Source organism: Leuciscus leuciscus, assembly GCF_965113295.1.
Source record: "Leuciscus leuciscus genome assembly, contig: HAP1_SCAFFOLD_285, whole genome shotgun sequence".
Taxonomy (NCBI): domain Eukaryota; kingdom Metazoa; phylum Chordata; class Actinopteri; order Cypriniformes; family Leuciscidae; genus Leuciscus; species Leuciscus leuciscus.
In genome coordinates this window covers 1-11,126 of record NW_028118439.1, presented here as the reverse complement: position 1 = coordinate 11,126, position 11,126 = coordinate 1, and the positions used below count along the sequence as shown (strand labels likewise).

Below are 11,126 nucleotides of genomic sequence, written 5' to 3'. Positions count from 1 at the left end.
TCGACTGTGACGTCACTCGTGTGGCCGACTGTTACGTCAACTCGGGTGGCCAACTGTGACGTCAACTCGGGTGGCCGACTGTGACGTCAATTGGCCGACTGTGACGTCAACTGTCGACTGTTACGTCATAATGATCGTGAGTATAAATAGTGCAGCGGATTTATTCTTCTTGTAGCGAGTCGGCGATTGTGAAATTACTATATACATTTACATTATGTGCATCTGAGTTGTGCATATTAGTAGGGAAATTGATACAAAATTGATTATTCAAATAATCTCTTCTGTTTCTCTTTCTTTCATAGTGTTTCACAGATATAAATTGCAAGAAGTATTGTTCACTTCTAGTTCATTTTCGAGTATGTCAACCATGCCCATCATTTTTGAGAGTGCAGAGCAGTCCTCATCAACTGAATTGTCAGATGAGCTCAATACGGCCCTTGCTGCGGGGCGGTGGTGGGCGATAATGGAAGTTTCAGACCCCATATCTGAGTATCCTGACTATGAGGACCTCATCTCAGACCAGTGGTGGGAAACAGTGGAGGAAGGAGAAACATCATGCCCCACATCCCTGGTCTTCAGTGATGCATCTGAGAAGGCTCATTCCCAGCACTCAGGCTTCTCAGATCGGAAATATGAGGAGGGAAAACTGAAGACCACGAAGCAGTGGAGGCAGCAGAACTCTCCCAGTGCTAAAAAAGAGGACCTCATCTCATCCCTGGTCTTCAGTGAAGCATCTGAGAAGGGAGAACTGAAGACCACGAAGCAGTGGAGGCAGCGGAACTCTCCCAGTGCTAAAAAAGAGGACCTCACCTCATCCCTGGTCTTCAGTGAAGCATCTGAGAAGGGAGAACTGAAGACCACAAAGCAGTGGAGGCAGCGGAACTCTCCCAGTGCTAAAAAAGAGGACCTCACCTCATCCCTGGTCTTCAGTGAAGCATCTGAGAAGGGAGAACTGAAGACCACAAAGCAGTGGAGGCAGCGGAACTCTCCCAGTGCTAAAAAAGAGGACCTCACCTCATCCCTGGTCTTCAGTGAAGCATCTGAGAAGGGAGAACTGAAGACCACAAAGCAGTGGAGGCAGCGGAACTCTCCCAGTGCTAAAAAAGAGGACCTCACCTCATCCCTGGTCTTCAGTGAAGCATCTGAGAAGGGAGAACTGAAGACCACAAAGCAGTGGAGGCAGCAGAACTCTCCCAGTGCTAAAAAAGAGGACCTCACCTCATCCCTGGTCTTCGGTGATACATTGGAGAAAGCTCAGCACTCAGCACCTGTGCCTGTTGTGTCCCCAAAGCGAGCACCTGTGCCTGCTGCATCTCCAAAGGGAGCACCTGTGCCTGCTGCATCTCCAAAGGGAGCACCTGTGCCTGCTGCGTGCCCAAAGGGAGCACCTGTGCCCATAGGGTCCCAAAAAAGAGGAAAACTCAGGATCCCCGAATATTTGACTCACCATCTGAAAAAGGCCGCTTTAGAAACACCCACACCCATCCAGTCACTACAGAGGGCACCAGTGGCTTCCTCAAAGGTGCTCACATGCTCCTCACATGGAGCACCAATGCCAGACAAGATCTCCAAGAGGAGAAATCCTAAAAACCCTGAGCTGCTGAGGCAGCATTTGCAAAATGCACCAGTGCTTGTGTCTTCCGCAAACCTCAGGATCCCAAAGCAGCAGAGGCAGAAGAATATCCAAAAGGGAGTGTCTGTGCCTGCCAAGATCCCACAGAGAACACTTGCTCCACCGTGTTCCCCACAGCAACCACCCAGTTGCTACCAAATTGACTATTTATGTAGCATATTTGCTAAATGTTGTGTCATTTCAAATATTTAATTGAAATTGTACATGCTTTATATGAATGCATGTACACATTAATAAAAGGTTTTCAAGCGGTGAGTGCCTCATCCAATAAAACATTTGTCTTAGTTTCAATTCATTTGACCATTATTTGTTTTATTTTGCAGGTAATATTTGTTTCGTTCAAAACATTGTTAAATATAAATATTTTTTCATTAAGAGCTCAACTTAGAAATATTTGTTTTTCAACGAATGTACAATTTCAAGGTTACTCGGCGAAGCCAGCGCACGGGCATTAAACACATATCTCGACCAGTCACTCTACTGCAGCGTTAAACAGATTTCAACAAGATTTCAACGTCAAACAAACCAGACAACTCATTTAAATCGTATTTTTCTACAAAATGATGTTTAATTAAACAAGGTTCGGGAGGAACAGGTGCAGATGATTAACCTGACAAGAGCAAGTGGAGTGCAATCAGTAATCAACCCAGGACAGTATAAATAACAGCTGAACTTACCTCTGTTCCTCGACAGTTCAGCAGCATCCCACCTCCACCCCAGCTCCTCTCTTCTAGTTCCATCTACCCTATTCTAGTTCCATCTACCCCTACCGGGGGGAGTACTCTGGGTTCGGGCCGAATTCCGAGCTCGTAGCCCTCCCTCCGGACAGCACGCCAAATACGCATAACCCTTACCATAATAAATCATATGTAGATGTGAACTCGTGAACTGTTAGCTAATCATTTTGTCAAGATGGCTACTGTAGTGGCACAGTCTCATTATATATTCGGATTGCGGACAGGAGTGAGGAATAATTTATTGTATTTTGATGAGCAAACCATCATATTTCCGTGCGGAAACAACTGTGTGCGCTATAACATCAACCAAAAATGCCAGAAGTTTATTCCAGGTACTTTATTATAGTAAACATTAATTTTTAGACACTTCATACGTATTTTAATAGGCCTATATATTATATGTAATAGGCTATATAGTAGGTCTTGTAGCCTATATTATAGGCTCATAATATCATATGATAAGTATTAACGTAAATTATATCATTATCACTTGTCTCACTAGTCTTAATATAACTATTACTGGTTATTAACTGTATTTCTTGTGAATATCTGACTAATACACACATATGGGTCATATTTCTCCCAATATCAAATTAAAGAAATAAGAAGTTATATTTTACTATAACTTGAAATAAATAAAATAAAATCTTTCAGTAATAAAACTGATTCACTATTTCAGTACACATTATCTTGCAACAATAGCCTGCATCCCAAACATCATCAGATAAAGGTTTGTTTTAATTTTTATGACAGATTTAAGTCCAAAGACTTTTACTATCCTTTACATTTATCAGTGGACCTTTTCTATACAAATAAAATAAAAATATATTTTAGGAAGCTTCTTTGGTGCATTTATTTGGTGCATGTTTCACTATTTGCTTTTGCTATATGTATACTTGAAGTAGCCTACACAGAAAAACTGAATCTCTAAATATCTATTCATAAATATTTATTTCTGTAAATTATATTTACATATAATAAACTAACTTTCTGATAGCCTACAGTGTAATATAAAATGGGACTGTGTATGAATGACTATGATTTGGGATTATATCAACTCGACAGTTACTATGCAAATTAATATGCCTTTTATAAATCAATCTGGAAGTCTAATAACACTTAATAAGGCAGAACACCTCATCAATTCTGCTCCAGATGTTTTTCAAAAAATTCTACTACTTTTATAGTGTACTGACATCTAGTGGAAAAAGAACAACATTGTTAGTACAGGTATACAGTACATTTCTTATTGACATCAAACACCAACATTTAGTCATGAGGTAAGGTAACCAAAACCCAACGCCTAATAAACATCATAATGCTAAAGTCCACACAACATTAAATTATAACCATTATACTTTGATATTTTGTTGGTTTTAACTCATGGTATTTAGTAACCAAATCTTCAATACATATTTCAATACAATATTTCACTGTAATAATACTGTTTAATGCTGTGAAATCCTTTTCTTTTTTTCTTTTTTTTCACTGTGTTGCTGTGATATTACAGACCTTGTTGTGATATAACAGCAGGTTTTAGATTGCAATATTTTACTGTAAAATAAGAGTTAAATGCTGTAAAATCCAAGGATACTGTAGTTTTTACAGGTATTCGTTGGGATATTACAGGGAAACTTAATTACAACAAGTTACTGTAAAATAATACTGTTAATTATTGTGAAATGCTGGTAATTTCTAACAGTGTAAAATATAGATGTGAACCCTACATTTTTTTTTATTGGATGAATGAAAACCTTTTTTTCAGTGTGTGTGTGTGTATTGTTTTGGAAATATTTTTCTTTCTATATATAGATATGTAAACTGTATATTTATTTATTTGTCAATGACAACACACATTAATTAGCACATTAGGCTAATATGGATATATTCCCATGGAAATTCTTGGTTCTAACAATATATATTTGTAGATCTCATCAAAAGACAAATTAAACCCAATGTAACGTTACTATTGAAATTGATTTCTAGACATCGTAATGTTATTTCTTTCTATAAAATTGTTATTGTAGGCTACATAATATCTTATTTAGCATTGCATTAGCAACCTCTTTCCCCCGTATACGTATCCTATTCTTAGCTTCATTATTGTTAGTATTTTTTCACAGAAACACAGAATGACAAATGAAGAGTTCAGATGCAAAAGCCTCTAAGTGCCATCTGAAATTTTCTTCTAGAATGATCATTTTTATCAATCTCGTATATTTAAGTTCAGTAATTTCACTTAAATGACAATTCATTTTCATTGCCATTTAAGTGAAATTACTGAACTTAAATATACGAGCTTGATAAAAATGATCATTCTAGAAGAAAATTTCAGATGGCACTTAGAGGCTTTTTGCATCTGAACTCTTGAAATATAGTCTCAAGCACCACCGGCAGCCCATAGCCTACTGATTCTCTAAATTCACTGTAAATATAATCTTAATTTGAGTTTCATAAACTCGGCGTGGCGTTTGAAATCCGAATTTTATTATTCTCCATTTTTTCAATCAATACATATTACATAGCGAAAATAACCTGCTGAAAGAAGCAGTTTTTTTTTTGACAAGAGATATCGTTATGTTTCGCTCCTCTGTCTGCGCTTCAGAGAGCATCTAAAGCCGCTAAACGTATGGAACGTTTTCAGTCAGGGAAACTGTTTCTCAAAGATGAGCAACGATTTATAGATTTATTTGGAACTATTTTCGTTGCCGATATATAGAGCAAAATGTAAGTCATGTAATATTTACGACTTAATATATAAAAAAAAAACGTCCTGCTGATGTTCGGGACAGCACTCTTTCTCGTCCTATCTGTTGCTTTTTTTAAATAATTGTCATACATAGAAAAAAACAAGGATAGCCTACAGGAACTTTTTTTGTGAATTATATTCTGTTTCAGAAATGTGCTTTTATTGTAATATCTGTAAAAAATAAAATAAAAATAAAAAAGTGGTCTGTTTGCTTAATAACAAAATGCATCTCAGCTTCACTTGCTCCCGTTTATGCACCAGCTGCAAATGCTAAAAATAAATAATAAACAGTGCTAGTTTTTGGATGAACAATCATGAATTAAAAAAGCTAAGTCAGTCTTTGTTTGTATTGCATGTTCACTTTTAATACAGCGAAACAGCCTAGGTCTTCCATCCCTCACAAACTCGTGTGGTCGACTGTGACGTCACTCGTGTGGCCGACTGTTACGTCAACTCGGGTGGCCAACTGTGACGTCAACTCGGGTGGCCGACTGTGACGTCAATTGGCCGACTGTGACGTCAACTGTCGACTGTTACGTCATAATGATCGTGAGTATAAATAGTGCAGAGGATTTATTCTTCTTGTAGCGAGTCGGCGATTGTGAAATTACTATATACATTTACATTATGTGCATCTGAGTTGTGCATATTAGTAGGGAAATTGATACAAAATTGATTATTCAAATAATCTCTTCTGTTTCTCTTTCTTTCATAGTGTTTCACAGATATAAATTGCAAGAAGTATTGTTCACTTCTAGTTCATTTTCGAGTATGTCAACCATGCCCATCATTTTTGAGAGTGCAGAGCAGTCCTCATCAACTGAATTGTCAGATGAGCTCAATACGGCCCTTGCTGCGGGGCGGTGGTGGGCGATAATGGAAGTTTCAGACCCCATATCTGAGTATCCTGACTATGAGGACCTCATCTCAGACCAGTGGTGGGAAACAGTGGAGGAAGGAGAAACATCATGCCCCACATCCCTGGTCTTCAGTGATGCATCTGAGAAGGCTCATTCCCAGCACTCAGGCTTCTCAGATCGGAAATATGAGGAGGGAAAACTGAAGACCACGAAGCAGTGGAGGCAGCAGAACTCTCCCAGTGCTAAAAAAGAGGACCTCATCTCATCCCTGGTCTTCAGTGAAGCATCTGAGAAGGGAGAACTGAAGACCACGAAGCAGTGGAGGCAGCGGAACTCTCCCAGTGCTAAAAAAGAGGACCTCACCTCATCCCTGGTCTTCAGTGAAGCATCTGAGAAGGGAGAACTGAAGACCACAAAGCAGTGGAGGCAGCGGAACTCTCCCAGTGCTAAAAAAGAGGACCTCACCTCATCCCTGGTCTTCAGTGAAGCATCTGAGAAGGGAGAACTGAAGACCACAAAGCAGTGGAGGCAGCGGAACTCTCCCAGTGCTAAAAAAGAGGACCTCACCTCATCCCTGGTCTTCAGTGAAGCATCTGAGAAGGGAGAACTGAAGACCACAAAGCAGTGGAGGCAGCAGAACTCTCCCAGTGCTAAAAAAAGAGGACCTCACCTCATCCCTGGTCTTCGGTGATACATTGGAGAAAGCTCAGCACTCAGCACCTGTGCCTGTTGTGTCCCCAAAGCGAGCACCTGTGCCTGCTGCATCTCCAAAGCGAGCACCTGTGCCTGCTGCATCTCCAAAGGGAGCACCTGTGCCTGCTGCATCTCCAAAGGGAGCACCTGTGCCTGCTGCGTGCCCAAAGGGAGCACCTGTGCCCATAGGGTCCCAAAAAAGAGGAAAACTCAGGATCCCCGAATATTTGACTCACCATCTGAAAAAGGCCGCTTTAGAAACACCCACACCCATCCAGTCACTACAGAGGGCACCAGTGGCTTCCTCAAAGGTGCTCACATGCTCCTCACATGGAGCACCAATGCCAGACAAGATCTCCAAGAGGAGAAATCCTAAAAACCCTGAGCTGCTGAGGCAGCATTTGCAAAATGCACCAGTGCTTGTGTCTTCCGCAAACCTCAGGATCCCAAAGCAGCAGAGGCAGAAGAATATCCAAAAGGGAGTGTCTGTGCCTGCCAAGATCCCACAGAGAACACTTGCTCCACCGTGTTCCCCACAGCAACCACCCAGTTGCTACCAAATTGACTATTTATGTAGCATATTTGCTAAATGTTGTGTCATTTCAAATATTTAATTGAAATTGTACATGCTTTATATGAATGCATGTACACATTAATAAAAGGTTTTCAAGCGGTGAGTGCCTCATCCAATAAAACATTTGTCTTAGTTTCAATTCATTTTACCATTATTTGTTTTATTTTGCAGGTAATATTTGTTTCGTTCAAAACATTGTTAAATATAAATATTTTTTCATTAAGAGCTCAACTAAGAAATATTTGTTTTTCAACGAATGTACAATTTCAAGGTTACTCGGCGAAGCCAGCGCACGGGCATTAAACACATATCTCGACCAGTCACTCTACTGCAGCGTTAAACAGATTTCAACAAGATTTCAATGTCAAACAAACCAGACAACTCATTTAAATCGTATTTTTCTACAAACTGTTAGCTAATCATTTTGTCAAGATGGCTACTGTAGTGGCACAGTCTCATTATATATTCGGATTGCGGACAGGAGTGAGGAATAATTTGTTGTATTTTGATGAGCAAACCATCATATTTCCGTGCGGAAACAACTGTGTGCGCTATAACATCAACCAAAAATGCCAGAAGTTTATTCCAGGTACTTTATTCTAGTAAACATAAATTTTTAGACACTTCATACGTATTTTAATAGGCTACACTGTTAATTATTTCCCTGTTAAATAACTGGAAATTACTGGCAGCAGGGTTACCATTATTTTCCTGTTATTTTAACAGTTAATTCCTGTTACTGTTTTTTTTACAGTGCACTCCCCGTAATGTTTTTCAACAGGAATTTACTGTGAATCACAGAAAAAAACAGGAAACAACTGGCAGCAGCGTTACCATTATTTTCCTGTTAAATCACCATTTATTTTGTTTCCATTAAATATTGTTAATTATTTTTTGCATAGTAACGTGTACCACTGATTGTTACAGACATATTCTAGCTTGAGTTAATGCAAGAATAGGCATAATCCATCAGATAACACTTAAGTGAAAGAAAACTAATAGTTCCGTGTTGAAATTAACTTTTTTTTTATTGTAATACAATCACTGAAAGGTAAATACTTACAAATGTAGGCACACATGGATCAGACCAATCACAGAAATATAATGTACATCATGTTCATTGCTGACATCTGTGGTCGCTGGACGGAAAATAACAACTGCGTCTGTCTTAAACTAGCAAAGACACTTGCGTTTGGCTTTGCGCTGCGTCGGTGCAAGATAGGGCCCTAAACCTCAACATTTAATGTTCCCTGAACTGCTAAAATTCAGCTAAAAAGACTCAAACCAAGGATATACACTGTGACTCCTGGTCACATAAAAATGTTACACATAGGCTTGGTACTGTAGGTTAAAGATGTAAAAACAGGGAAAAAAAGACACCAGCCCTGTCACAAAGGTGGACCCTTCGCAAACGATTTGGCCCTCAAGGCTGAGCATCCAGCGCTGGAAGCGGCTTTCCGTTTCTCCTGAAACAGAAATGTTTTAAACTGTCAAATTTCTGTTTTAGTTTTCATTTTGAATACAGTTTAGTTTGATACCATTGAATTCACTACATACAACACCAAAGCCAACTGTCCAATCTAAAACCAACTTACCAAGAAGTATCAGACGATGAGTTGCAGGTTTAGAGAGTGAACTCTCAATGTCAGCTGCAGTGGCATATCCCTAGGACATAGAACAAATTAAACACAATATTAATGACATAAGACTACCACACTGTAAAAAATGATTCCGCATTTTAGTTGTTTCAATGTAATTTTGTAAGTTTATACAACTTGTGGTTTCTGAATTTGTTAATTCAACTTAACATGTTAAGTTTTCACTGTCTCAACTAGTCTGCAAGTTGACATAACTAGAGTATTTGCCGCCTCAACTTAAAAACATATGCTGAACCAGTAAGGTTAGTTCTCATTTTTTATCGCGAGATGAGATCACGTGAAGCGCGAAACAAACAGGTCTCTCGCCTTGACTCCTTCATCGGCCATTGCTGGAGAGTTTATCGGCAGATGATTTAATTCTTCCACTATCATCAAATATGGTAAGTAAATATTCGTTAATATGATGTAATAACTTGTAAAATGACATATGAAGTAATCATCCATGTATTGTTCAATATCAACGTTTCTAGATCACATTGGACTGTTGCTAATCCAGTTTTACCAGTTTTACCAGTTTAACGTTACATAGGCTAATATATATATATATATATATATATATATATATATATATATATATATATATTAATTATGTGAGAGAGACTGATATATGGATGAATGATAAAATAGCCTAGAGAGCGGGAAAAGCATGTCGTGAAAAATAACGCATTTCTACCATGTTTGTTCACTCTCATGTTCAAGTTATTTGCGCCAAAATCAGCAAGTCTAATCACCATTCAGGCAAAGCAGCGTCGACGCGTGAGTACGACAACAACGAGCTGACAAATAATGTAACGTTAATTTAATGTAAAACTGTGTGAGTGGTGCGGCAGGATTATCAGAATCCTCCGGTGTTCGAGATGGACGCTCCATAACTGAAAAGTTGTTGTACAACTGTCTAGTTTTACTTATTAAATGTCGAACTTAAAAGACTGTGGTCATTATGTTTAGTTTATTGTGGGAGATTATGTAACTATAGCAACCGCTTAACCATCGCAGTGTTTTCCCCAGAACTAGTGAAATGCTTAGCAGCTAATACTGTCCTAATAAGGTCTTAATAGTAATGTCAATAAATATATATCCACAAATTTGGTGATAAACTATTATTGATCTAGTCTTGATCTTGATTGTGTATGTGTACTCGGTTTATTAAATGTTAGTTGACTTAATTGTTCTTTTCTTTTGCCCTTGACCAATAAAGTGGAGCAGCAAGTTCTGTTTATTCAAGACAACCAATGAACGCATTGTCAGAAGGCACTACAAGCTGAAGCACTGCCATCATGTAAGTAACTGTCTGCTTCCCTGCATCTATAAAGACTGTGTGTGTTCATTTAGAACTGAGTTTGCTCTAAAAAATACATTTGTCCAGGGACCACACACAATCTGTCCGGCTCTGTGCTGCAGCTTTTACGTTGAACTGTGATCTTTATGCTTTCTCAGAGACCTGTGGCATTACAGGCAGACAGGAGAGTTAAAAAAGGATCCTCCAGTATCTGCTATGGAAAAAGAGGTGGCCGGTTCTTTTTTTGTGAGAGACAGGTAAAGTCCTACACTGCTGAAAATGGTGTTTAGATGAATATGTAGATATATTATTTTGCAGTGTTGTTTAACATGCTGCTGTTATGTTTGTGTCATTTAATATTAGTTTAGATCAGTGCAGAATTCAACATGCTAATTTCACTGGACCTGAGCAAGTCCTTTTATGAGGGTCTTGACTGGCATCTACCAAAACTGTTGTGTCTACCGTTCAAGCACTTTGCTGACATTGCTGAAATGAGGACCATAATGGACAGCCTAGATAAAAATGTAAGTACATATATTTCTACTGTACTTTTTTCATAAACATTATGGGCACTTCCTTTCTTGCCATTTCTGTTGTCGTGCATATTTTTTATTAGTGCTGCAAAATATTGAAGAAAAAAGTAATATGTCATTTGTTAATGCGTATTTAAAATAAATTAAAATTAGTCACCTTCTAGTCAATCATTTTATAATGACATATTAAAGGTGGTATCAGCGATTTCAGGCCCAAACATAAATGATCACATTCATCTAATATTTCCTAACGATCCGCTAGCTGCCCGCCCCATAAGCATGCTGTCAAAAAACCGCGTCTCTCTAGGTAGCCTAGGCTCTGAGATCTGCACACAAAAACAGTTGGTATCAACATCACTCAAAACCAAAATAAATAGTGTTCCAACCAATCATCGACAGGGGCGGGTGTT

General features: G+C 38.7%; 1 long non-coding RNA gene across 2 annotated transcripts; it reads left to right on the top strand.

Annotated features, from left to right (window-relative positions):
* Positions 1-8,987: 8,987 nt before the first annotated feature.
* Positions 8,988-11,084, top strand: LOC309491487. Of its 2 annotated transcripts, XR_014203144.1 has the most exons (5): positions 8,988-9,284; positions 9,604-9,660; positions 10,103-10,183; positions 10,342-10,440; positions 10,547-11,084. It is a non-coding gene; the product is annotated as an uncharacterized lncRNA (long non-coding RNA). The 2 variants fall into 2 exon arrangements; XR_014203145.1 differs by lacking the exon at positions 9,604-9,660 and having other exon boundaries at positions 8,990-9,284.
* Positions 11,085-11,126: the final 42 nt, after the last annotated feature.